This window comes from Pristiophorus japonicus, chromosome 17 (genome assembly GCF_044704955.1).
Source record: "Pristiophorus japonicus isolate sPriJap1 chromosome 17, sPriJap1.hap1, whole genome shotgun sequence".
NCBI classification, from domain to species: domain Eukaryota; kingdom Metazoa; phylum Chordata; class Chondrichthyes; family Pristiophoridae; genus Pristiophorus; species Pristiophorus japonicus.
The window spans coordinates 36,552,003-36,574,695 of record NC_091993.1 but is presented as its reverse complement, the minus strand read 5'-3'; the positions used below and the strand labels follow the sequence as shown (position 1 = coordinate 36,574,695).

At 46.9% G+C, this 22,693-nt stretch overlaps 1 long non-coding RNA gene across 2 annotated transcripts in view; it reads right to left on the bottom strand.

Annotated features, from left to right (window-relative positions):
- Positions 1-14,691: 14,691 nt before the first annotated feature.
- Positions 14,692-22,693, bottom strand: part of LOC139228163 (uncharacterized) — a 50,160-nt gene continuing 42,158 nt past the window's right edge. For both annotated transcript variants that reach the window (XR_011587511.1, XR_011587510.1), the window contains exon 4: positions 14,692-15,373. This is a non-coding gene — a long non-coding RNA (uncharacterized lncRNA). The remainder of the gene's footprint in view (positions 15,374-22,693) is intronic.

Here is a 22,693-nt window from a genome sequence, read left to right as displayed (position 1 = left end):
CACTTTATGGCAGAAGGTCAGAGAGATTTAACGCTACCACTCATTTCATATCGCTCGCGGTAATGCCCAATTTTTAAAATGGAGACTAGGGGCTTTGAAAATAGGTGACTAGCTGGCAATCTGAAAACCCATTTTTACTGCCCACGCTGAAAATAACGACCATTTTTGGGTAATTTGCACAAAAGTGTAAAATCTAGCCCCATGTCTCCTAGTTTTAGTTTCCCATATGAGTGGAAATATCCTCTCTGCATCCACCCTGTTGAGCCTTCTCATTATCTTATGAGTTTCAATAAGGTCACCTCTCATTCTTCTGAACTCCAATGAGTATAGGCCCAACCTACTCAACCTATCCTCATAACTAAAACCCCTCATCTCCGGAATCAACCTAGTGAACCTTCTCTGAACAGTTGCAAATGCAAGTATATCCCTGGTCCCTGAGCAGCCATTCGCCCATTCGGCAGGAACCTTCAAATTGCGTGGCTTCAGGAGCTGCTATATAATATACACATCCTCGGTACATTGGATGTGCATTTATCCCTACACACCAGAAGGTCCAGGTTAGCTGAATTCAGGCAGGATCAGTGACTAAGAAGGAAGGTTAAAATAAACACATGCCTTTGTTTCTCTTACTGTTAAGTTCAATGTTAAACTTGCTGTTCTAAATATAAGTTGTTGTTGTTGTTGTCCTTGACCTTGGCTAATGGACATTTGCTTCCATCAGGAAGATATCAGCTGCACATTAATTGAATGCCAGCTTTTCTGTATATTTAGGCCGTGACATTGATGGGAGATGCCCACATGGGTGTCATCAATCATGCCCTATACTCCTGGGAATTTATCACGAGGAGTGTCAACTGTGGCTCAGTTGGTAGCACCCTTACCTCTGAGTCAGAAGATTGTGGGTTCAAGTCTCACTCCAGGGACTTGAGCAAAAAAGCTAAGAACATAAGAAATAGGAGCAGGAGTGGGCCTCTTGAGCCAGCTCTGCCATTCAATAAGATCATGGAGTCAGCTCCACTTCCCTGGCCACTCCCCATAACCCCATATCGTTCAAGAAACTGTCTATTTCTGTCTTAAATTTATTCAATGTCCCAGCTTCCAAAACTCTCTGAGGCAGCAAATTCCATAGATTTACAACTCTCTGAGAGAAGAAATTTCTACTCATTGCTGTTTTAAATGGGCGGCTCCTTATTCTAAGATCATGCCCTCTAGTTCTAGTCTCCCCCATCAGTGGAAACATCCTCTCTGTATCTACCTTATTAAGCCCCCTCATAATCTTATACATTTCGATAAGAGCACCTTTCATTCTTCTGAATTCCAATGAGTAGAGGCCCAATCTACTCAACCTTTCCTCATAAGTCAAACCTCTCATCCCTGGAATCAACCTAGTGAACCTTCTCTGAACTGCCTCCAAAGCAAATATATCATTTCATAAATATGTGTGGCCTCACCAATACCTTGTACAGCTGTAGCAAGACTTCCCTGCTTTTCTACTCCATCTCCTTTGCAATAAAGGCCAAGATACCATTGGCCTTCCTGATCACTTGCTGTACCTGCATACTATCCTTTTGTGTTTCATGCACAAGTACTACTAGGCCCTGCTGTACTGCGGCACTTTGCAGTCTTTCTCCACTTAAATAATAACTTGCACTTTGATTTTTTTCTGCCAAAGTGCATGACCTCACACTTTCCAACATTATATGCCATCTGCCAAATTTTCGCTCACTCACTTAGCCTGTCTATGTCCTTTTGCAGATTTTTTGTGTCCTCCTCCCACATTGCTTTTCCTCCCATCTTTGTATTGTCAGCAAACTTGGCTATGTTACACTCAGTCCCTTTTTCCAAGTTGTTAATATAGATTGTACATAGTTGGGGTCCCAGCACTGATCCCTGTGGCACCCCACTAGTTACTGGTTGCCAACCAGAGAATGAATAATTTATCCCGACTCTCTGTTCTCTGTTAGTTAGCCAATCCTCTATCCATGCTAATATATTACCCCCAAACCCATGAACTTTTATCTTGTGCAGTAACCTTTTATGTGGCACCTTGTCAAATGCCTTCTGGAAGTCCAAATACACCACATCCACTGGTTCCCCTTTATCCACCCTGTTCGTTACATCCTCAAAGAACTCCAGCAAATTTGTCAAACATGACTTCCCCTTCATAAATCCATGCTGACTCTGCCTGACCGAATTTTGCTTATCCAAATGTACTGCGATTGCTTCTTTAATAATGGAAGCCGACATTTTTCCAACCACAAATGTTAGGCTAACTGGTCTATAGTTTTCTGCTTTTTGTCTGCCTCCTTTTTTAAATAGGACCGTTACATTTGCAGGTTTCCAATCTGCTGGGACCTCCCCAGAATCCAGGAAATTTTGGTAAATTACAACCAATGCATCCACAATCCCTGCCGCAAATTCTCTTCAGACCCTAGGATGCAAGCCATCAGTCCAGGGGATTTATTTGCCTTTAGTCCCATTATCTGACTGAGTACCACCTCCTTAGTGATTGTGATTGTGTTAAGTTCCTCCCCCCCTATAGCCCCTTGACTATCCACTGTTGGGATATTGTTAGTGTCCTCTACCATAAAGTGATACAAAATATTTGTTCAGAGTTTCTGCCATCTCCATGTTCCCCATTATTAATTCCCCGGTCTCATCCTCTAAGGGACCAACATTTACTTTAGCCACTTTTTTCCTTTTTATATAACTATAGAAACTCTTGCTATCTGTTTTTATATTTTGTGCTAGTTTACTTTCAGAGTCTATCTTCCCTTTCTTAATCATTTTTTTAGTAGTTCTTTGCTGGCTTTTAAAAACTTCCCAATCTTCTGTCCTCCTATTAGTTTTGGCCCCTTTGTATGCCCTTGTTTTTAATTGGATACTGTCCTTTATTTCTTTAGTTAGCCATGGATGGCTATCTTTTCGCTTATACCCTTTCCTCCTCACTGGAATATATTTTTCTTGAGAGTTATGAAATATCTCCTGAAATGTACACCACTGTTCATCAACCGTCCTATTCTTTAATTAATTTTCCCGGTCCACTTTACCCAACTCTGCCCTCATACCTTCATAGTCTCCTTTATTTAAGCTTAGTACGCTGGTTAGAGATCCAACTTTCTCACCCTCCATCTGAATTTGAAATTCAATCATGCTATGATCACTCATTCCGAGGGGATCCTTTACTAGGAAATTGTTTATTAATCTTGTCTCATTACACAGGTCGAGATCCAAGATAGCCTGCCCCCTGGTTGGTTCCGTTACATACTGCTCAAGGAACCCATCCCTTATGCACTGTGTGAACTCCTCCTCAAGGCTACCCTGACCAATTTGATTTGTCCAATCAAAATGGAGGTTAAATCCACCCATGATTACTGCTGTTCCCTTTCTGCAAGCCCCACTATTTCCTGGTTTATGCTCCGATCAACAGAGTTGCTACTGTTAGGGGGCCTATAGACTACACCCACCAGTGATTTTTTTTTCCCTTATTGTTCCTTATCTCCACCCAAACTGTTTCAGCATCCTGATCATTTGAGCCGATATCGTTTCTCATTATTGCAGTGATTCCATCCTTTATCAATAAAGCTACCCCACCTCCTTTTCCTTTCTGTCTGTCCTTCCGGATTGTCAAGTACCCCATAATATTTAATTCCCAGCCCTGGTCACCTTGCAACCACATCTCTGTAATGGCTATCAGATCATACCCATTTGTCTCAATTTGTGCCGTCAACTCATCTATTTTGTTACAAATGCTACATGCATTTAGACAAAGTACCTTTAAGTTTGTTTTTTTAATCTTTTTTCCTGCTTGTTTCCTCTCGCCTTCAAACTCACTTTCTTTATTTTTGCTTTCTAATTCCAGCTTTACTCCTCTCCCTATTGAATCTATTTTCTGGTTCCCATCCCCCTGCCAAGCTAATTTAACCCCCTCCCCCCCCCAACAGCACTAGCAACCCCACCCTGCGAGGATATTGGTCCCCCAGAAGCGGTCCCAATGCCTCAGGAAACTAAAGCCCTCCCGCCTGCACCATCTCTCCAGCCACGTATTCAGCTGCTCTCTCCTCCTATTTCTGTACTCACTAGCTCGTGGCACTGGGAGTAATCTGGAGATTACTATCTTTGAGGTCCTGATTTTTAATCTCTCTCCTAGCTCCCTAAACTCTGCCTGCAGGACCTCATCCCTCTTCCTACCTATGTCATTGGTCCCGATATGGACCACGACCTCTGGCTGTTCACCCTCTCCCCCCAAAATGCCCTGCAGCCGCTCGGTGACATCCTGAACCCGGCACCAGGGAGGCAACATACCATCCTGGAGTCATGTCTGCAGCCGTAGAAACTCCTGTCTGCTCCCCTGACTAGCGAATCCCCTACGACGATAGCTCTTCCATTCTTTTTCCTCCCCCCTGTGCAGCTGAGCCACCCGTAGTGCCGTGGACTTGGCTCTAGCTGCACTCCCCAGAGCCACCATCGCCCTCACCGGTACTCAGAACAGAGTACCGGTTGGAGAGTGAGATGGACTCAGTGGGCTCCTGCACTGCCTGCCTAGTCCTCCTCTTCTGTCTGGCGGTCACTCACTCCCTCTCTGCCTGCACAGTCTTAAGCTGCGGGGTGACCGCCTCTAGAAACGTGCTATCCACATTACTCTCAGTCTCGCGGATGCACCGCAGTGACTCCAGCCGCCGCTCAAGCTCCAAGGCACGGAGCTCGAGTTGGTGCAGTTGGAGACACCTCCTGCACACATGGTCGCCCCGGCTGCACGAAGCGTCCTGGACTTCCCACATGCCACAGGATGCGCAATCCACGGGACTGAGTTGCCCTGCCATGCCTCTAGTTACACTCGCAACTATCAACAAAAATAAACTCTAAACCTTAGCACAACACACCCACCCGCTGCTCAGCAAACAGCCAATTTACTTAACTGGCTCTCCTTAGATAATAAATATCAGATACATTTACTTGCAGATCCTACTTACAACAATGCCAAAGGTTTCCTAAACACCAATCCACCAGTCAATCACTTACCTGCTTGGCTGTGCCGTCACACTTCGATTTTCCTTTTTTTTAAATTTTGACCCTGCACTAGCTGGTGCCTCCTGAACTCCGTGCCCTTTTATCTGACACTCCGGTGCAGTGCTGAGGGAGTGCTGCACTGTCGGAGGTGCTGTCTTTCAGATGAGATGTTAAACTGAGGCCATGTTTGCTCTGTCAGTTGGAAGTAAAAGATCCCATGGCAATATTTCGAAGTACAGCGGGGGAGTTATCCCCGATGTCCTGGCCAATATTTTTCCCTCAACCAACATCACTAAAAAATCTGTTCATGATGCTGCTTGTGGGAGCTTGCTTTGCGGCAATTGACTGCCGCATTTCCTACATTACAGCAGCGACTACAAAATTACTTCATTAATGGTAAGGTGCTTTGAAATGCCCTGAGGTTGTGAAAGACGCTATATAAATGCAAGTCTTTCTTTCTTTGGAAAAAGATGTGTGCCTCCTTTGTAAAAAACTGAAGAGAATGTTGCCCAAGATGAATAAGAATGAGGTGTGGTCCCACTAGAAACACTGATCAGTACGTACTGTGTGCACACGTATTCACATGACCTGGCCTTGTCTTATACAAACATGGTCAGCTCATATAAATATTTTCCTGACGCACACAGTCCGCCTCTCATGCCAAACTGGAAGGTCCAGGGTCGGAGACAAAATTCAAGGTGCCAAAAACCAATGAAGGGTGATAGAGTATTCAAACAGGCTCATTTAGACAGACTGTGAAAATTAACAGACCCCCAAGTCAAGGCTGCTACATGCAGTTCGGCATGTTGCATTAACTCATCAATCGACTTGACATTTTCGGACCTTGGGTAGTGAGCCAATTAAAACGTTAAAAGAATATTGATTGAGCCAATAAGGTCAAAGAAGGCGAGTTCTTTTCTGTAAATTGAACCCGGTATAAAATACATCCATTTTGACCATGTGTTTCAGTAAGACAAAGAAACTGGCAATCAGCCAGCAGTTTGTTACTCTCTGCCAAGATTAAAAAGTTAAAACTACCGTCGTATTTCGTATTTCATTGGAAATTAAGAGATCTAACAAAGGGTATCTGCCTACCGATACAAGGGATGGTTAGGACTTTGTGTGATCGTGTAAAATGGGTGATAGTGAATCGGCAGCCTGCTTTCCATTGAAGCCAATGTAAATAAAAATGAGGGGAAATGCAAAACGTGCTGCCGACTCGCTATCACCCATTGTACACTATCGCACAACGTCACAATAACCCCCAGAGTGTCAGAAGCTTTTCCTGGAATGGGGCAGGCGAGGAGGCACTGAGGCAAATGGTGGCACAATGTGGCAGGGTAGGCAAAAGAGCAGAGGTCGGGAGAGGGTGAGGATTGGCAGGTAAAAACAATTATAATGCTTTAGCAGGACCTATTTTTCAGTGCCCATTCCAAATGGGCGTGTGCACGTGGAGCACATTACAGGGAGGCCTTGTGATTTGAATAACATGTGCGATGTTAATGGAACTTGCAAACAGCTTATGCACAGCCCCCCAGGACTGCAGTTACTGACTGTTGGATTCAGGCGCTCTGTGTTCTACATGGCTCTTAATCTGAATCCTTAAAATCCATCTTTAATTTTCAAATGGAAATAAACTATTGTCTCCTTTTAAATATTTTGAAATTGCATACTGGACTAAAACTGTGTCTCTTAATGCATACACTGACCAAGAAAGAAAAAGAAAGAAAGACTTGCATTTATATAGCACCTTTCACGACCACCGGATGTCCCAAAGCGCTTTACAGCCAATGAAGTACTTTTTGAAGTGTAGTCACTGTTGTAATGTAGGAAAAGCAGTAGATAAATTGCGCAGAGCAAACTCCCACAAACAGCAATGTGATAAATGACCAGATAATCTGTTTTTGTGATGTTGATTGAGGGATAAATATTGGCCAGGACATCGGGGATAACTCCCCTGCTTTTCTTCGAAACAGTGCCACAGGATCTTTTAAGTCCACCTGAGAGAGCAGACCTCTCATCTGAAAGACGGTTAGTTAGATAGATTTTTAAAAGCAAAATACCCTCTCCCCATGCTCTATGGAAACATGCTCTATTAACCCCTGGCACAATAATATCAACTTGGATTAACATTCGGTTGATCTCAGGAATGGGAAGAGTTCTACTGGTAAAAATAAAGGCTGGGATGAAGCTCACAATCTCTAAATAATTATTGGAGTCATAATGATGCTTAGCTTTTTCATTTGTTTGTTTGAATGGCCTGGAAATCCCGGCCTCCCAGGGTCCGGACAAAGTTTCTACGGACCCGGGAAGGCATCGGAAAAGCTGGTTTTCAACGCACAATGCGCATGCACTGACAACCGGCTTTTCCGATCTGTCAAGCTGGAGCTCGACAGATGATCCGCAGATCGGGAGCGAGGACACTTGCTTGGGCAAGATTGCGGGTTTTACCCATATCTTGCCCAGCAGATGTCCTCAAAATTCTTGCGCCTGATAAAAACAGGCGCATAGCTTACTGTTTAGAAACACACATAAACAAAATAAAATTAAATTAAATAAACACATTTTATTGTTAAAAACTCTGCCCACTAAAGTAAGTTTACTTTTAACCCAAATTACAAAATCGGAAAAATATTATTTTTTTCTAAGGCATTTATGAACTTTAATTTCAATTAATTTTAATTATGTGGGGTCTGTTTTTTATTTTTTATTTAGTGTGTGTTTTTTTTCTTCCCATTAATAGTACTGAGAACTGGTAGATATGGAGTTCCCATTGCTATTAATGGGAAAGCTGTGGAATACTGTACCTGATTGGCTGAGCAGTCACACGTGACTGCATCTTCTGCGTGGGAACCCTCCGGACGGGAGCGCGCTTCGCAGCACGGGAGGGGAAGGCCTCCCCAACGGAATCCAGGGCACCTCCGAGACCACCAGATTGATTCATAAAAATTCTCCAGTCGGAGGCAATTACCCGCGGGAAGCCTCCAACCGGAATTTCAGGGCCATTCTTTAAGAAGTTGTCATGTGGGAAGAGAAGTTCAAAACTATTACAAATGGGGTTGATCTTACTGCTAACACTTGTCGAGCCTGCCTGCTTTGCTCGAACATTCCTCATTGCAGCACTGCGTGATAGTGAGTGTTTTTCCACTCACGACCGGTTCTATTAATACACGTGTCACTTCCTTCATCAATTTCTGCATCATCAGACTCCAAAACTGAGGCAGAACATTTGTCATCTGGTGCTTATTCCACTGCTCAGCGACTCTTTCACAGCTGCACCTCTTTCTGGTCCATTCAAACTGCTCTCAGCACCTAACCTGAGGAATATTTTCTCTCAGAGGGTCGTGAATCTTTGGAACTCTCAGCCCCAGAGAGCTGTGGAGGCTGGGTCATTGAATGTATTTAAGGTGGAGATAGAGAGGTTTTTGAGCGATAAGGAGTCAAGGGTTATGGGGAGCGGGCAGGGAAGTGGAGCTGAGTCCATGATCAGATTAGCCATGATCTTATTGAATGGCAGAGCAGGCTCGAGGGGCCAAATGGCCGACTCCTGCTCCTATTTCTTCTGTTCCTATATACTGATGGAGTGATAACAGAGAAAGGTTATTCACATCGCATCAGATCAGCAGAGTAATGTCCAAAGTAAATCTGCCCAGCTTTTCAATCATGTCAAAAAAAAAAATCATTATTTGTTTTGGGGCTATGGGAGTCACTGGCAAGACCAACAATTACTGCTCATCCACAGTGGCTTACGGCATCACTTCTAAGGGCAATTCAGAAACAACCACGTTGATGTGGATCTGGAGTCGCATATAGGCCCAGACCGGGTAAGGACGGCAGATTTCCTTTCCTAAAGGACATTAGTGAACCAGTTGGGTATTTACGACAATCCGACAACTTTGTGATCACTATTACTTATACCAGCTTTTTATTTCAAAATGTTTTCAAATTCTCAAATTGCCATGGTGGGATCATTAGTCCAGCAGCGTCAGCTGAGGCTCAGTGGGTAGCACACTTGCCTCTGAGTCAGAAGGTTGTGGGTTCAAGTCCCACTCCAGGAACTTGAGCACATAAATCTAAGCTGACATTCTAGGGCAGTGCTGAGGGAGCGCTGCACTGTCGGAGGTGCCGTCTTTTGGATGAGACATTAAACCAAGACCCCAACTGCCCCCTCAGATGGAAGTAAAAGATCCCATGATACTATTTTGAAGAAGAGCAGGGGAGTTATACCCGGTGTCCTGGCCAATATTTATCCCTCAATCAACGTGCAAATACACATTATCTGGTCATTATCACATTGCTGTTTGTGGGAACTTGCTGTGCACAAATTGGCTGCTGAGTTTCCTATATTACAACAGTGACTGCACTCCAAAAGTACTTCATCGGCTGTAAAGTGCTTTGAGATGTCTGATGGTCATGAAAGTCACTATATAAATGAAAGTCTTTCTTTCTTCTAAAATAACCACAACACTACCACACCTTCTATAAGACAAGGAACACAGTATAGGGTTATATACGTTTGTACACAAGAACATAAGACCATAAGAAATAGGAGCAGGAGTAGGCCATCTGGCCCCTCGAGCCTGCTCCGCCATTCAATAAGATCATGGCTGATCTGATCATGGACTCAGCTCCACTTCCCTGCCCGCTCCCCATAACCCTTTATTCCCTTATCATTCAAAAATCTGTCTATCTCCGCCTTAAATATATTCAATGACCCAGCCTCCACTGCTTTCTGGGGCACAGAATTCCACAGATTTACAACCCGCTGAGAGAAGAAATTTCTCCTCATTTCAGTTTTATTCTAAGACTATGTCCCCTAATTTTACTTTCACCTATGAGTGGAAATATCCTCTCTGCATCCACCTTGTCGAGCCCCTTATTATCTTACATGTTTCGATAAGATCAACTGTCATTCTTCTGAACTCAAATGAGGATAGGCCCAACCTACTCAACCTATCTTCATAAGTCAACCTACTCATCGCCGGAATCAACCGAGTGAACCTTCTCTGAACAGCCTCCAATGCAAGTATATCCTTGCTTAAATACTGAGACCAAAACTGTACGCAATACTCTAGGTGTGGCCTCACCAATACCCTGTACAGTTGTAGCAGGACTTCTCTGCTTTTATACTCTATCCCCCTTGCAATAAAGGCCAACATTCTATATGCCTTCCTGATTACTTGCTGTACCTGCATACTAACTGTTGCGTCCTTACACACTGCTATAAATTCACACGAGGCACATTCTGCAGACAAAGTCACTCTGTGACCTAATCTTTATTCACAGGACATAGGAGTGCTGAAGGTGGGTGGAGCTTCCCCTTTTATACCTGAAAGACCAGGCTAGGAGTGTCTCCCACAAGTTCACCCACTGTGGTCAAGGTGTGCATTTCTTAGGTGCACATAGTATGCAGTGTTGTTACATGAAGGTTACAGTTACATGAAGGTTACATACATGACATCAACTCCACCCCCCCCCCCCCCACGTCTTGTGGGGTCAAAGATTAAGTCTTTCGGGCGGTCGATGCTCTCTCGTGGAGCGCCGCAGTTGGGGCTCTGGTTGTTGAGCCTTGGCATGCGGCTCTGTCCTCTGTTGTGATTTCAGCTCGTCCGGGCTGACCGCAGGGACTGTACATGCTGCTGACGGTTCTTGTTGCTCATTCTCTGGCAGTGGTGTGGGCAGCGTCTCATGATCTTCCTCAGGTTCCTCAGTGTCCATGTTGAATGTTTTTTCTACTTGGTCCAGATGCTTGCGGCATATCTGTCCATTGTTGAGTCTGACCGCTATAACCCTATTCCACTCTTTGCCAATTACAGTACCCTCAAGCCACTTGGGCCCCAAAGCGCGATTAAGAACAAATACAGGGTCATCGATTTCTATACATCTCCCCTTTTGAGTTACGGTAATGGCACTGATTTTGGGACTGGCGCTTGCCCTCAACAATGTCTGACAGGACTGGATGAATGAGGGACAGCCAAGTTTTTAGTGTACGTTTCATGAGTAGTTCCGCGGGCGGGACCCCCGTGAGCGAGTGCGGTCGGGACCTACAGGCCAGCAGGAGGCGCGATAGGCAGCATTGAAGGGAGGGTCCTTGAATCAGGAGCATGCCCTGTTTTATGATTTGGACAGCATGTTCCACCTGGCCATTGGAGGCCGGCTTGAACGGTGCTGTCCTGACATGTGTGATGCCATTACCTGACATGAACTCCCAGAATTCATAGCTAGTGAAACACGGGCCGTTGTCGCTAACCAGGATGTCCGGCAAGCCGTGGGTCGCAAAGACCACACGCAGACTCTCCACAGTGGTGGATGTCGTGCACGAATTCAATATGATGCACTCGATCCATTTCGAGTACGCATCAACAACAACGAGGAACATTTTTCCCATGAACGGGCCCGCGTAGTCTACGTAAATACATGACCATGGCCTGGTGGGCCAGGGCTATGGGCTGAGTGGGGCCTCCCTGGGGGCTTGGCCAGCTGGGCACATGTCATGAACCTGCGAACACAGTGTTCGAGGTCTGAGTCAATTCCCGGCCACCATACATGTGACCGGGCAATGGCCTTCATTAGCACGATGCCTGGGTGCTCGCTGTGGAGTTCCCTGACGAATGCTTCCCTTCCCTTCTGGGGCATGACTACCCGGCTGCCCCATAGTAGGCAGTCGGCTTGGATGGAGTGCTCATCCATCTGTCTGTGAAACGGTCTGACCTCCTTGGGGCATGCTCCGTGCGCGGGCACCCAATCCCCAGTCAGGACACATTTCTTAATCAAGGATCGGAGGGGATCTCTGTTGGTCCAGGTTTTGATCTGGTGGGCTGTGATGGGGGAGCCTGCGCTGTCAAAGGCATCGACAGCCATGACCATCTCAGTGCTTTGCTCCGCTGCCCCCTCAGTGGTGCCAGTGGAAGCCTGCTGAGCGCATCAGGGCAATATTCGGTGCCTGGCCGGTGCCGTATGGTGTAGTCATACGCAGCCAGTGTGAGAGCCCATCGCTGTATGCGAGCTGATGCATTGGCATTGACAGCTTTGCTGTCTGAAAACAGGGATGTTAACGGCTTGTGGTCCGTTTCTAACTCGAACCTTCTGCCAAAAAGGTACTGGTGCATCTTTTTCACCATGCGAGTGCTTCCTTTTCAACCATCCCATATCCCCTTTCTGCTTGGGAGAGCGACCTGGAGGCATAGGCCACAGGTTGGAGTTGGCCCTCATCATTACCCTGCTGCAACACGCACCCAACCTCATAGGATGATGCATCACATGTCAAAACCAATTTCTTACAGGGGTCGTACAGGGTCAATAGCTTATTAGAACAAAGCAGGTTCCCCGCCCGATTGAAAGCCTGCTTCTGACAGTCCCCCCAAAACCAATCGCAACCCTTACGCAGGAGCACGTGTAGTGGCTCCAACAATGTGCTTAAGTTCGGCAGAAAGTTCCAGAAATAGTTCAAGAGTCCCAGAAATGAACGCAACTCCGATGTGTTGCCGGGCCTGGGCGCACGACAAATCGCCTCTGTTTTGGATTCGGTAGGCCGGATCCCGTCTGCGGCAGCCCTCCTGCCCAAAAACTCAACCTCTGGGGCCAAAAACACACACTTGGACTTATTTAGTCGCAGGCCTACCCGGTCCAGTCGGCGTAGCACCTGCTCCAGGTTGTGGAGGTGTTCCTCGGTGTCTCGACCCGTGATAAGGATGTCGTCCTGAAATACGATTGTTCCAGGGATGGATTTGAGCAGACTTTCCATGTTCCTTTGAAAGATAGCGGCCAATGATCGAATGCCTAAACGGACACCTGTTGTAGACAAACAGCCCCTTGTGCGTGGTGATGGTGGTCAGTAGCTTGGATTCTTCGGCCAGTTCCTGGGTCATGTAGGCTGAAGTAAGGTCCAACTTGGTGAACAGCTTGCCACCTGCCAGCGTGGCAAAAAGATCATCCACTCTCGGAAGCGGGTATTGGTCTTGTAGTGACACTCAATTGATAGTGGCCTTGTAGTCGCCACAGATCCTGACCAAGCCATCCGTTTTTAGGACAGGGACAATGGGGCTTGCCCAGTCACTGAATTCAATGGATGAAATTATGCCCTCTATTAGCAACCTGTCCAACTCACTCTCAATTTTCTCCCGCATCACATACGACACAGCTCTGGCTTTATGGTGCACTGGTCTGGTGTCCGGAGTGATGCATATTACAACTTTGGTAATGTTGAAAGTCCCGACACCAGGTTGAAATAGTGATTCAAATTTCTGTAGGACCTGTGAGAGTGAACTTCGCTCCACAGATGAAATGGCGTGCACATCCCCCCCATTTCCAGTTCATCTCGGCTAGCCAGCTCCTCCCCAAAAGCGCGGGACCATTTCCCTGGACAATCCAAAGTGGCAGCCGGTTCTCTGATCCATTATGTGTGACCACCAACATTGCACTGCCTAGCACTGGGATGATCTCTTTGGTGTACATCTGTAATTGCGTGTCAATGCGTTCTAATTTGGATCTGCTAGCTCTGAGTGGCCATAGTTTCTCGAATTATTGGACACTCATAAGTGACTGGCTGGCCCCCGTGTCCAGCTCCATGCGTACCGGGATTCCGTTTATTGGGACTTTCATCATCATAGGTGGCGTTTTGGTATATGAGCTGTGGATGTTTGCCACTTGAACCCGCTGAACTTCAGTGTCCATTGCTGTGCCCCCAGCATCACCCTGCCTTGCAGACCCCTCTTGTGGTTCACCTGCCTCATAAACCAGCCTCGCTGCGGGCTTCCTGCACATTCTGGCTAAATGTCCACTGAAGTTACAATTTCTACAGATGAATTGTTGAAACCTACAGGTTTTTGCAGCATGTCTGCCCCCGCACCTCCAGCATGAGCTGAGATTGTTGTGAACAAAGGGGCTGTTACCAGGCATTCCTCTCTGATTGTCTCTTTGATTACTCTTGAGCATTGTTAGTGGGTGTCAATGGCCCCATCTCGGGACGTATTGTCCCTTGTGATGGTGTAAATGCCCGTTCAATCTGCCATTGTCTGTTGAGGACCCACTCTAGAGTCTGTTGCTGCCTGGGTGGTGTCGAATTGCCCTTGCCTGCCTGCGGGGTTCTGAGTCGTGTTTACAATGTTAACTCTCTGCTCCATTGCCACATTGGTAGCAGAGTTGCATGCGTATATTATCTTGGTTTCCTCCTCCCCCGCCATGAAGGTCTGAGCCATCAACGCCACCGTTTCCAAGGTCAAGTCCTTGGTCTCAATTAGCTTTCTGAAAATCCCAGCATGCCCAATGCCCTCAATGAAGAACACCCATAACATCTCCCTCCTGCAGGCGTCTGTGAACTTACAGAGGCTGGCCAAGCGCCGAAGGTCCGCAACAAAGTCTAGTATGCTCTGTCCTTCCCGACGTCGGTGTGTAGAGAATCGGTGTCAGGCCATGTGTATACTGCTCGCCGGTTTGAGGTGCTCACCGATCAGTTTGCTGAGCTCCTCGAAGGTTTTGTCCGCCAGCTTCTCGGGTACGAGCAGGTCTTTCATCAGCGCTTACGTCTTAGGTCCATAGCTGGTCAGTAGATGCACCCTTCGCTTGTCAGCCGCTGCCTCTCCCAGCCAGTCCTTCATGACAAAGTTCTGCTGGAGTCTCTCAACGAAATCGTCCCAGTCCTCACCAACACAGTACCGTTCCTCTGTGCTACCGGTGGCCATTCTCGTGAGTCGTTGATTCCCATTTCTCATCGCCAAATGTTGTGCCCTTACACACTACTATAAATTCACACGAGGCACATTCTTCAGACAAAGTCACTCTGTGACCTAACCTTTATTCACAGGACATAGAAGTGCTGAAGGTGGGTGGAGCTTCCCCTTTTATACCTGAAAGACCAGGCTACGAATGTCTCCCACAAGTTCACCCCCTGTGGTCAAGGTGTGCATTTCTTAGGTGTATATAGTATGCAATGTTGTTACATGAAGGTTATAGTTACATGAAGGTTACATACATGATACTAACTTTTTGTGTTTCATGCACAAGGTACCCCAGGTCCCTCTGTACTGCAGCACTTTGCAATTTTTCTCCATTTAAATTATAATTTGCTTTTCTATTTTTTCTACCAAAGTGGATAGCCTCACATTTTCCCACATTATGCTCCATTGTACATACGTAGGGTGTTCTGCTTCCCTGCACCATATTATGTTGAATAATGTTTCAGCGTTGTGCTTTGCCTGCTCCTTTCCTTTGGATGGTTTCTGGCTGGGCTGTCAATCACTGATGCAATAGCCCAGTTGGGAGTCATTCTGCAGTGGTGCACATTATTGTGTTGAATAACTTGAACTGGAATCTTTAATCAGCGTCTTTTCTTGCAGATACATTTTGGCTACTGGACAAAAAAAACCTGGAATATGTGAAAGAAAAGTTATTTTCTGAAAATTGTATTTTTTATTTACCAACCTTGCACTTCCTCAAGCGTCCCCGCAAAAAGTTGGCAAGTTATCCCATAATGCACATTTAAGTAGCATTAGATTTTAACTTGGTAAATACTAATATTTGGTTCACATAAATGTGCCAGGTTAACATTGAGAGAGTATTTTATCATGAAAATCCTCACAACCAGCCTTACTTCCTAACAGCTCATTACTCAATCCAGGGTATCACCCTTATATTAAGCTGTTTGAAGATGTGAAGATTACATGCCTTGGCTTTGCCAAACCGCCTCTGGTCTTAGGTATGTCGGATGTGTCGCTACACGGGGAGGGGGGGGGGCGGCCAGAGTGCATGCCACCTTGGGTAAACAAAAAGCACTTAGGTGAGTGTGGATTTCTCAGTAGCCTGAATTGGAGAATCTTAAACATAACGATGGGTCTCCAAACGTGTCAGACATGAGCAAAGTAAAGCGTTGAAAATATAAAAGCTTTTTTCCAAAATATCTAAATTTAGTTTTGCTCTTCAGCCAATCGCAGTTATCTGTAAGAGACACAGGGGTAGAAATTGGACCTCGTTGTGCCTGTTTTGTAACAACAACTTATATTTATATAGCGCCTTTAATGTAATAATATGCCCCAAAGCGCTTCACAGGAGCGTTAGCAAAAACAAAATTTGACACCGAGCCACATAAGGGGATGTTAGGGCAGATGGCCAAATGCTTGATCAAAGAGGTAGGTTTTAAGGAGAAGTGGAGAAGCAGAGAGGCTTAGGGAGGGAATTCCAGAGCTCAGCTGAAGGCATGGCTGCCAATGGTGGAGCGATTAAAATCGGAGATTTTGAAGAGGCCAGAATTGGCAGAGCGCAGAGATCTCGGGTGATTATAAGGCTGGAGGAGATTACAAAGACAGGGAGGGGCGAAGCCATGAGTGATTTGAAAACAAGGATGAGAATTTTACGGGTGGAAAACGGGTGTAACGAGGCCCAATTTGGGGACCAACGTCCTGTGCCCAAGGACAGCTGAACAATTTCTGAACCGATGAGATCAGTCATAATCTTATAGAATGGCAGAGCAGGTGCGAGTGGCCAACTGGGTCGGGTAATTTTTCAGGTGTCCAAAGCGGCCATCTAAAACAGACATTAGGAACCTGGCATATGCTAATGAGGGGCCTCCCGCCTGCTTTAGGACCGCTCTGGGAAATTAGGCTGCCCTGAGCAGAGCCAGTGTCGGTCCTGTTCCGCGCTGGCTCTCTAGCCATTGATGCAGCCTAGCCAGCAGCTGTTACTTAAGATATGGAGCTCGGAGGAGCGGCAATGGTGCCCCAGGCTCCGCAGCACTCCTGCAGGCTATTGCCAGCTGTGATTGGTCCCCCTCCCCCTGCCCTGCTGAGTGGATGCTAAATCGTTGAACATATTCAAGGCTGAAAGGGATCAATTTTTGAACTCTAGGGGAATCAAGGGATTTGGAGATCGGGCAGGAAAATGGAGTTGAGGTCGAAGGTCAGCCATGATTTTATTGAATGGCGGAGCAGGCTCAAGGGGCCGTATGGCTTACTGCTGCTCCTAATTCTTATGTTCTCGTGTCCTCCCGCTCCCCCAACAGGATTTAACTAAAGGCCGCTGGCTGACCTTCTACCTCAACTTCACTTTCCCGCCCACTCCCCATATCCTTTGATTCCCTTCGTATCCAAAAATCTATCCATCTCTGTCTTGAATATACTCAATGACTGAGTATCCACTGCCCTCTGGGAAAGAGAATTCCAAAGATTTACAACCCTCTGATTGAAAAGAATTCTCCTCACCTCAGTCCTAAATGGCTGACCCCTTATTCTGAGACTGTCATCATCATAGGCAGTCTCTCGGAATTGAGGAAGACTTGCTTCCACTCCTAAAGTGAGTCCTTTGGTGGCTGAACAGTCCAATGCGAGAGCCACAGACCCTGTCACAGGTGGGACAGACATTCATCGGGGGAAGGGGGGGTGGAACTGATTTGCCGCATGCTCCTTCCGCTGCCTGCACCTGACCTCTTCACGCTCGCGGCATTGAGAGTCAAAGAGCTCAACGCCCTCGCAGATGCACTTGCTCCACCGAGGGCGGTCTTCGGCCAGGATCTCCCAGGCGTCAGTGGTGATGTCACACTTTACCAGGGAGGCTTTGAGGGTGTCCTTGTAACGTTTCCGCTGCCCACTTTGGCTCGTTTGCCATGAAGGAGCCCCGCATAGAGCAATTGCTTAGGGAGCCTCGTGTCTGGCATGCAAACTATGTGGCCTGCCCAGTGAAGCTGATTGAGTGTGGTCAGTGCTTCAATGCTGGGGATGTTAGTATTGTGTTCCTAACATTGATGAGGCTGCACAGAGGGAGGTTAAAGTAACAGTGACCTCAGTCTTTAATAAGACACTCCAGAGTGAGGAACAGGCCTGAGGGGCTGGCTTATATACAGTGCTCCCAAGGGATGCTGGGATCCCTTGGGTCTTCAGGGGATGAGCTCCCTGGTGACGGAACATGGGAGTGCATGATTTACAGATACACAACATCACTCCCCGCCGCCAAAGTCAAAGTGAAAACTATTTACAAGGTGAGGCGGTCGGGAGCCTTTCTTTCCCGGGTGGACTGCCTCGGTACAAATGTCTGTTCTGGTGTGTTGGCTGTGCCCTCGCTGGGCTGGCATGTTGTTGGCTCTGCAGGGCTGCTGGGTGAGCCTGGCCTTGCTGGGCTTTTGGGCGTGATGGGTTTGATTTCCTGGTCCGGCGTGGTGTCGTTGATCCTTTGGGTGTGTGTTGTGGGCTCGAAAAAGTTGGTGTCTGCTGTGGGTTGTTCAGGGCAGTCTGTGAACCGCTGCCTCGTTTGGTCCAGGTGCTTTCTGCAAATTTGTCCATTGTCTAGTTTGACTACAAACACCGTACTCCCTTCTTTAGCTATCACTGTGCCCGCGATCTACTTGGGACCATGCCCCTAGTTTAGCACATACACCGGGTCATTCAGATCTATTTCCCGTGACACAGTGGCGCGACCACTGTTTGCATTTTGTTGCTGCCACCTGCTCTCTACCTGATCATGCAGGTTGGGGTGAACCAGCGAGAGTCTGGTTTTAAGTGTCCTTTTCATGAGTAGCTCAGCCGGGGGCACCCCTGTGAGCGAGTGGGGTCTCGTGCGGTAGCTGAGCAGTACTCGGGACAGGCGGATTTGGAGTGAGCCTTCTGTGACTCATTTAAGGCTCTGTTTGATGGTTTGTACTGCCCGCTCTGCCTGCCCATTGGAGGCTGGTTTAAACGGGGCTGAGGTGACATGTTTGATCCATTGCGGGTCATGAATTTTTTAAATTTTGCACTGGTGAAACATGGCCCGTTGTCACTGACCAGTATGTCAGGCAGGCCGTGGGTGGCAAACATGGCCCTCAGGCTTTCAATGGTGGCGGTGGCGGTGCTTCCCGACATTATTTCATATTCAATCCATTTTGAAAAAGCATCCACCACCACCAGGAACATTTTACCAAGAAACGGGCCCGCATAGTCGACATGGATTCTCGACCATGGTCTGGAGGGCCAGAACCACAAACTTAGTGGTGCCTCTCTGGGCGCGTTGCTCAACTGAGCACATACGCTGCATTGCCGTACACAGGACTCTAAGTCAGGGTCGATACCGGGCCACCACACGTGGGATCTGGCGATCGCTTTCATTATTACTATGCCTGGGTGTGTGCTACGGAGATCCGAGATGAACGTCTCCCTGCCCTTTTCTGGTAGCAGTACGCAGTTACCCCACAACAGGCAGTCTGCCTGAATGGATAGCTCGTTCTTTCGCTGCTGGAACGGCTTGATTGGCTCTTGCATTTCAAAGGGGATGCTGGCCCAGCTCCCATGCAGTACACAATTTTTTACTAGGGACAGCAGAGGATCTTGGTTGGTCCAACTCCTAATCTGGCGGGCCGTGACAGGTGATTTAGCATTTTCATACGCTTCCATGACCATCAAAAAGTCTGCGGGCTGTGCCATTTCCACCCCCGTCGTGGGCAATGGTAGACTGAGAGCATCCGCACAGTTCTCGGTGCCTGGCCTGTGGCGGATGGTATAGTTATACACTGATAACACGAGTGCCCACCTTTGTATGCGGGCGGAAGCGTTAGTATTTATCGCCTTGTTTTCATCGAACAGGGATGTGAGGGGCTTGTGATCAGTTTCCAGCTCAAATTTGAGGTCAAACAGATACTGATACATTCTATTTAACCTGAACACACACGCGAATGCCTCTTTCTCAATCATGCTGTAGGCCCTCTCGGCCTTAGACAGCTCCTGGAAGCATAGGCGACAGGTTTCAATTACCCCGCAACGTTAGCTTGTTGTAATACACACCCGACTCCGTACGACGACGCATCACATGCGAGCACAAGTATTTTACACGGGTTATACAATACAAGCAGCTTGTTGGAGCATAAAACGTTTCTGGCTTTCTCAAAAGCAATTACTTGATATTTTTCCCCATACCCAGTTCTCATCTTTGCGCAATAACACATGTAAGGGCTCTAAAAGGGTGCTTAACCCCGGTAGGAAGTTACCAAAATAGTTGAGGAATCCCAGGAACGACCGCAGCTCCGGGATGGTTTTTTAGACCAATATGTCGAGGAACCAACTAGGGGGGAGGCCATCTTAGACTGGGTCTTGTGTAATGAGAGAGGATTAATTAGCAATCTAGTTGTGCGAGGCCCCTTGGGGAAGAGTGACCATAATATGGTGGAATTCTGCATTAGGATGGAGAATGAAACAGTTAATTCAGAGACCATGGTCCAGAACTTAAAGAAGGGTAACTTTGAAGGTATGAGGCGTGAATTGGCTAGGATAGATTGGCGAATGATACTTAGGGGGTTGACTGTGGATGGGCAATGGCAGACATTTAGAGACCGCATGGATGAACTACAACAATTGTACATTCCTGTCTGGCGTAAAAATAAAAAAGGGAAGGTGGCTCAACCGTGGCTATCAAGGGAAATCAGGGATAGCATTAAAGCTAAGGAAGTGGCATACAAATTGGCCAGAAATAGCAGCGAACCCGGGGACTGGGAGAAATTTAGAACTCAGCAGAGGAGGACAAAGGGTTTGATTAGGGCAGGGAAAATGGAGTACGAGAAGAGGCTTGCAGGGAACATTAAGACGGATTGCAAAAGTTTCTATAGATATGTAAAGAGAAAAAGGTTAGTAAAGACAAACGTAGGTCCCCTACAGTCAGAATCAGGGGAAGTCATAACGGGGAACAAAGAAATGGCGGACCAATTGAACAAGTACTTTGGTTCGGTATTCACTGAGGAGGACACAAACAACCTTCCGGATATAAAAGGGGTCAGAGGGTCTAGTAAGGAGGAGGAACTGAGGGAAATCCTTATTAGTCGGGAAATTGTGTTGGGGAAATTGATGGGATTGAAGGCCGATAAATCCCCAGGGCCTGATGGACTGCATCCCAGAGTACTTAAGGAGGTGGCCTTGGAAATAGTGGATGCATTGACAGTCATTTTCCAACATTCCATTGACTCTGGATCAGTTCCTATCGAGTGGAGGGTAGCCAATGTAACCCCACTTTTTAAAAAAGGAGGGAGAGAGAAAACAGGGAATTATAGACCGGTCAGCCTGACATCGGTAGTGGGTAAAATGATGTAATCAATTATTAAGGATGTCATACCAGTGCATTTGGAAAGAGGTAATATGATAGGTCCAAGTCAGCATGGATTTGTGAAAGGGAAATCATGCTTGACAACTCTTCTGGAATTTTTTGAGGATGTTTCCAGTAGAGTGGACAGGGAGAAGCAGTTGATGTGGTATATTTGGACTTTCAGAAGGCTTTCGACAAGGTCCCACACAAGAGATTAATGTGCAAAGTTAAAGCACATGGGATTGGGGGTAGTGTGCTGACAAAGATTGAGAACTGGTTGTCAGACAGGAAGCAAAGAGTAGGAGTAAATGGGGACTTTGCAGAATGGCAGGCAGTGACTAGTGGGGTACCGCAAGGTTCTGTGCTGGGGCCCCAGCTGTTTACACTGTACATTAATGATTTAGACGAGGGGATTAAATGTAGTATCTCCAAATTTGCGGATGACACTAAGTTGGGTGGCAGTGTGAGCTGCGAGGAGGATGCTATGAGGCTGCAGAGCGACTTGGATAGGTTAGGTGAGTGGGCAAATGCATGGCAGATGAAGTATAATGTGGATAAATGTGAGGTTATCCACTTTGGTGGTAAAAACAGAGAGACAGATTATTATCTGAATGGTGACAGATTAGGAAAAGGGGAGGTGCAAAGAGACCTGGGTGTCATGGTACATCAGTCATTGAAGGTTGGCATGCAGGTACAGCAGGCGGTTAAGAAAGCAAATGGCATGTTGGCCTCCATAGCGAGGGGATTTGAGTACAGGGGCAGGGAGGTGTTGCTACAATTGTACAGGGCCTTGGTGAGGCCACACCTGGAGTATTGTGTACAGTTTTGGTCTCCTAACTTGAGGAAGGACATTCTTGCTAATGAGGGAGTGCAGCGAAGGTTCACCAGACTGATTCCCGGGATGGCGGGACTGACCTATCAAGAAAGGCTGGATCAACTGGGCTTGTATTCACTGGAGTTCAGAAGAATGAGAGGGGACCTCATAGAAACGTTTAAAATTCTGACGGGGTTAGACAGGTTAGATGCAGGAAGAATGTTCCCAATGTTGGGGAAGTCCAGAACCAGGGGACACAGTCTAAGGATAAGGGGGAAGCCATTTAGGGCCAAGATGAGGAGGAATTTCTTCACCCAGAGAGTGGTGAACCTGTGGAATTCTCTACCACAGAAAGTTGTTGAGGCCAATTCACTAAATATATTCAAAAAGGAGTTAGATGAAGTCCTTACTACTAGGGGAATCAAGGGGTATGGTGAGAAAGCAGGAATGGGGTACTGAAGTTGCATGTTCAGCCATGAACTCATTGAATGGCGGTGCAGGCTAGAAGGGCCGAATGGCCTACTCCTGCACCTATTTTCTATGTTTCTATGTTTCTATGTTTCTATGTTCTGTGGCCTAGGCGCGTTCCTGATAGCCTCTGTCTTGGCGTCAGTGGGCCGAATGCCGTTCGTTGCGATCTTTCTCCGCAAAATCTCCACTTCAGTTGCCATGAAGACGCATTTCGACCTCTTCAGCCGCAGCCCTACGCGATCCAGTCACTGGAGGACCTCCTCCAAGTTTTGTAGGTGATCGCCAGTGTCCCGACCCATGACCAATATGTCGTCCTGAAAGACCACCGTGTGTGGTACCGACTTGAGTAGGCTCTCCATGTTTCTCTGGACG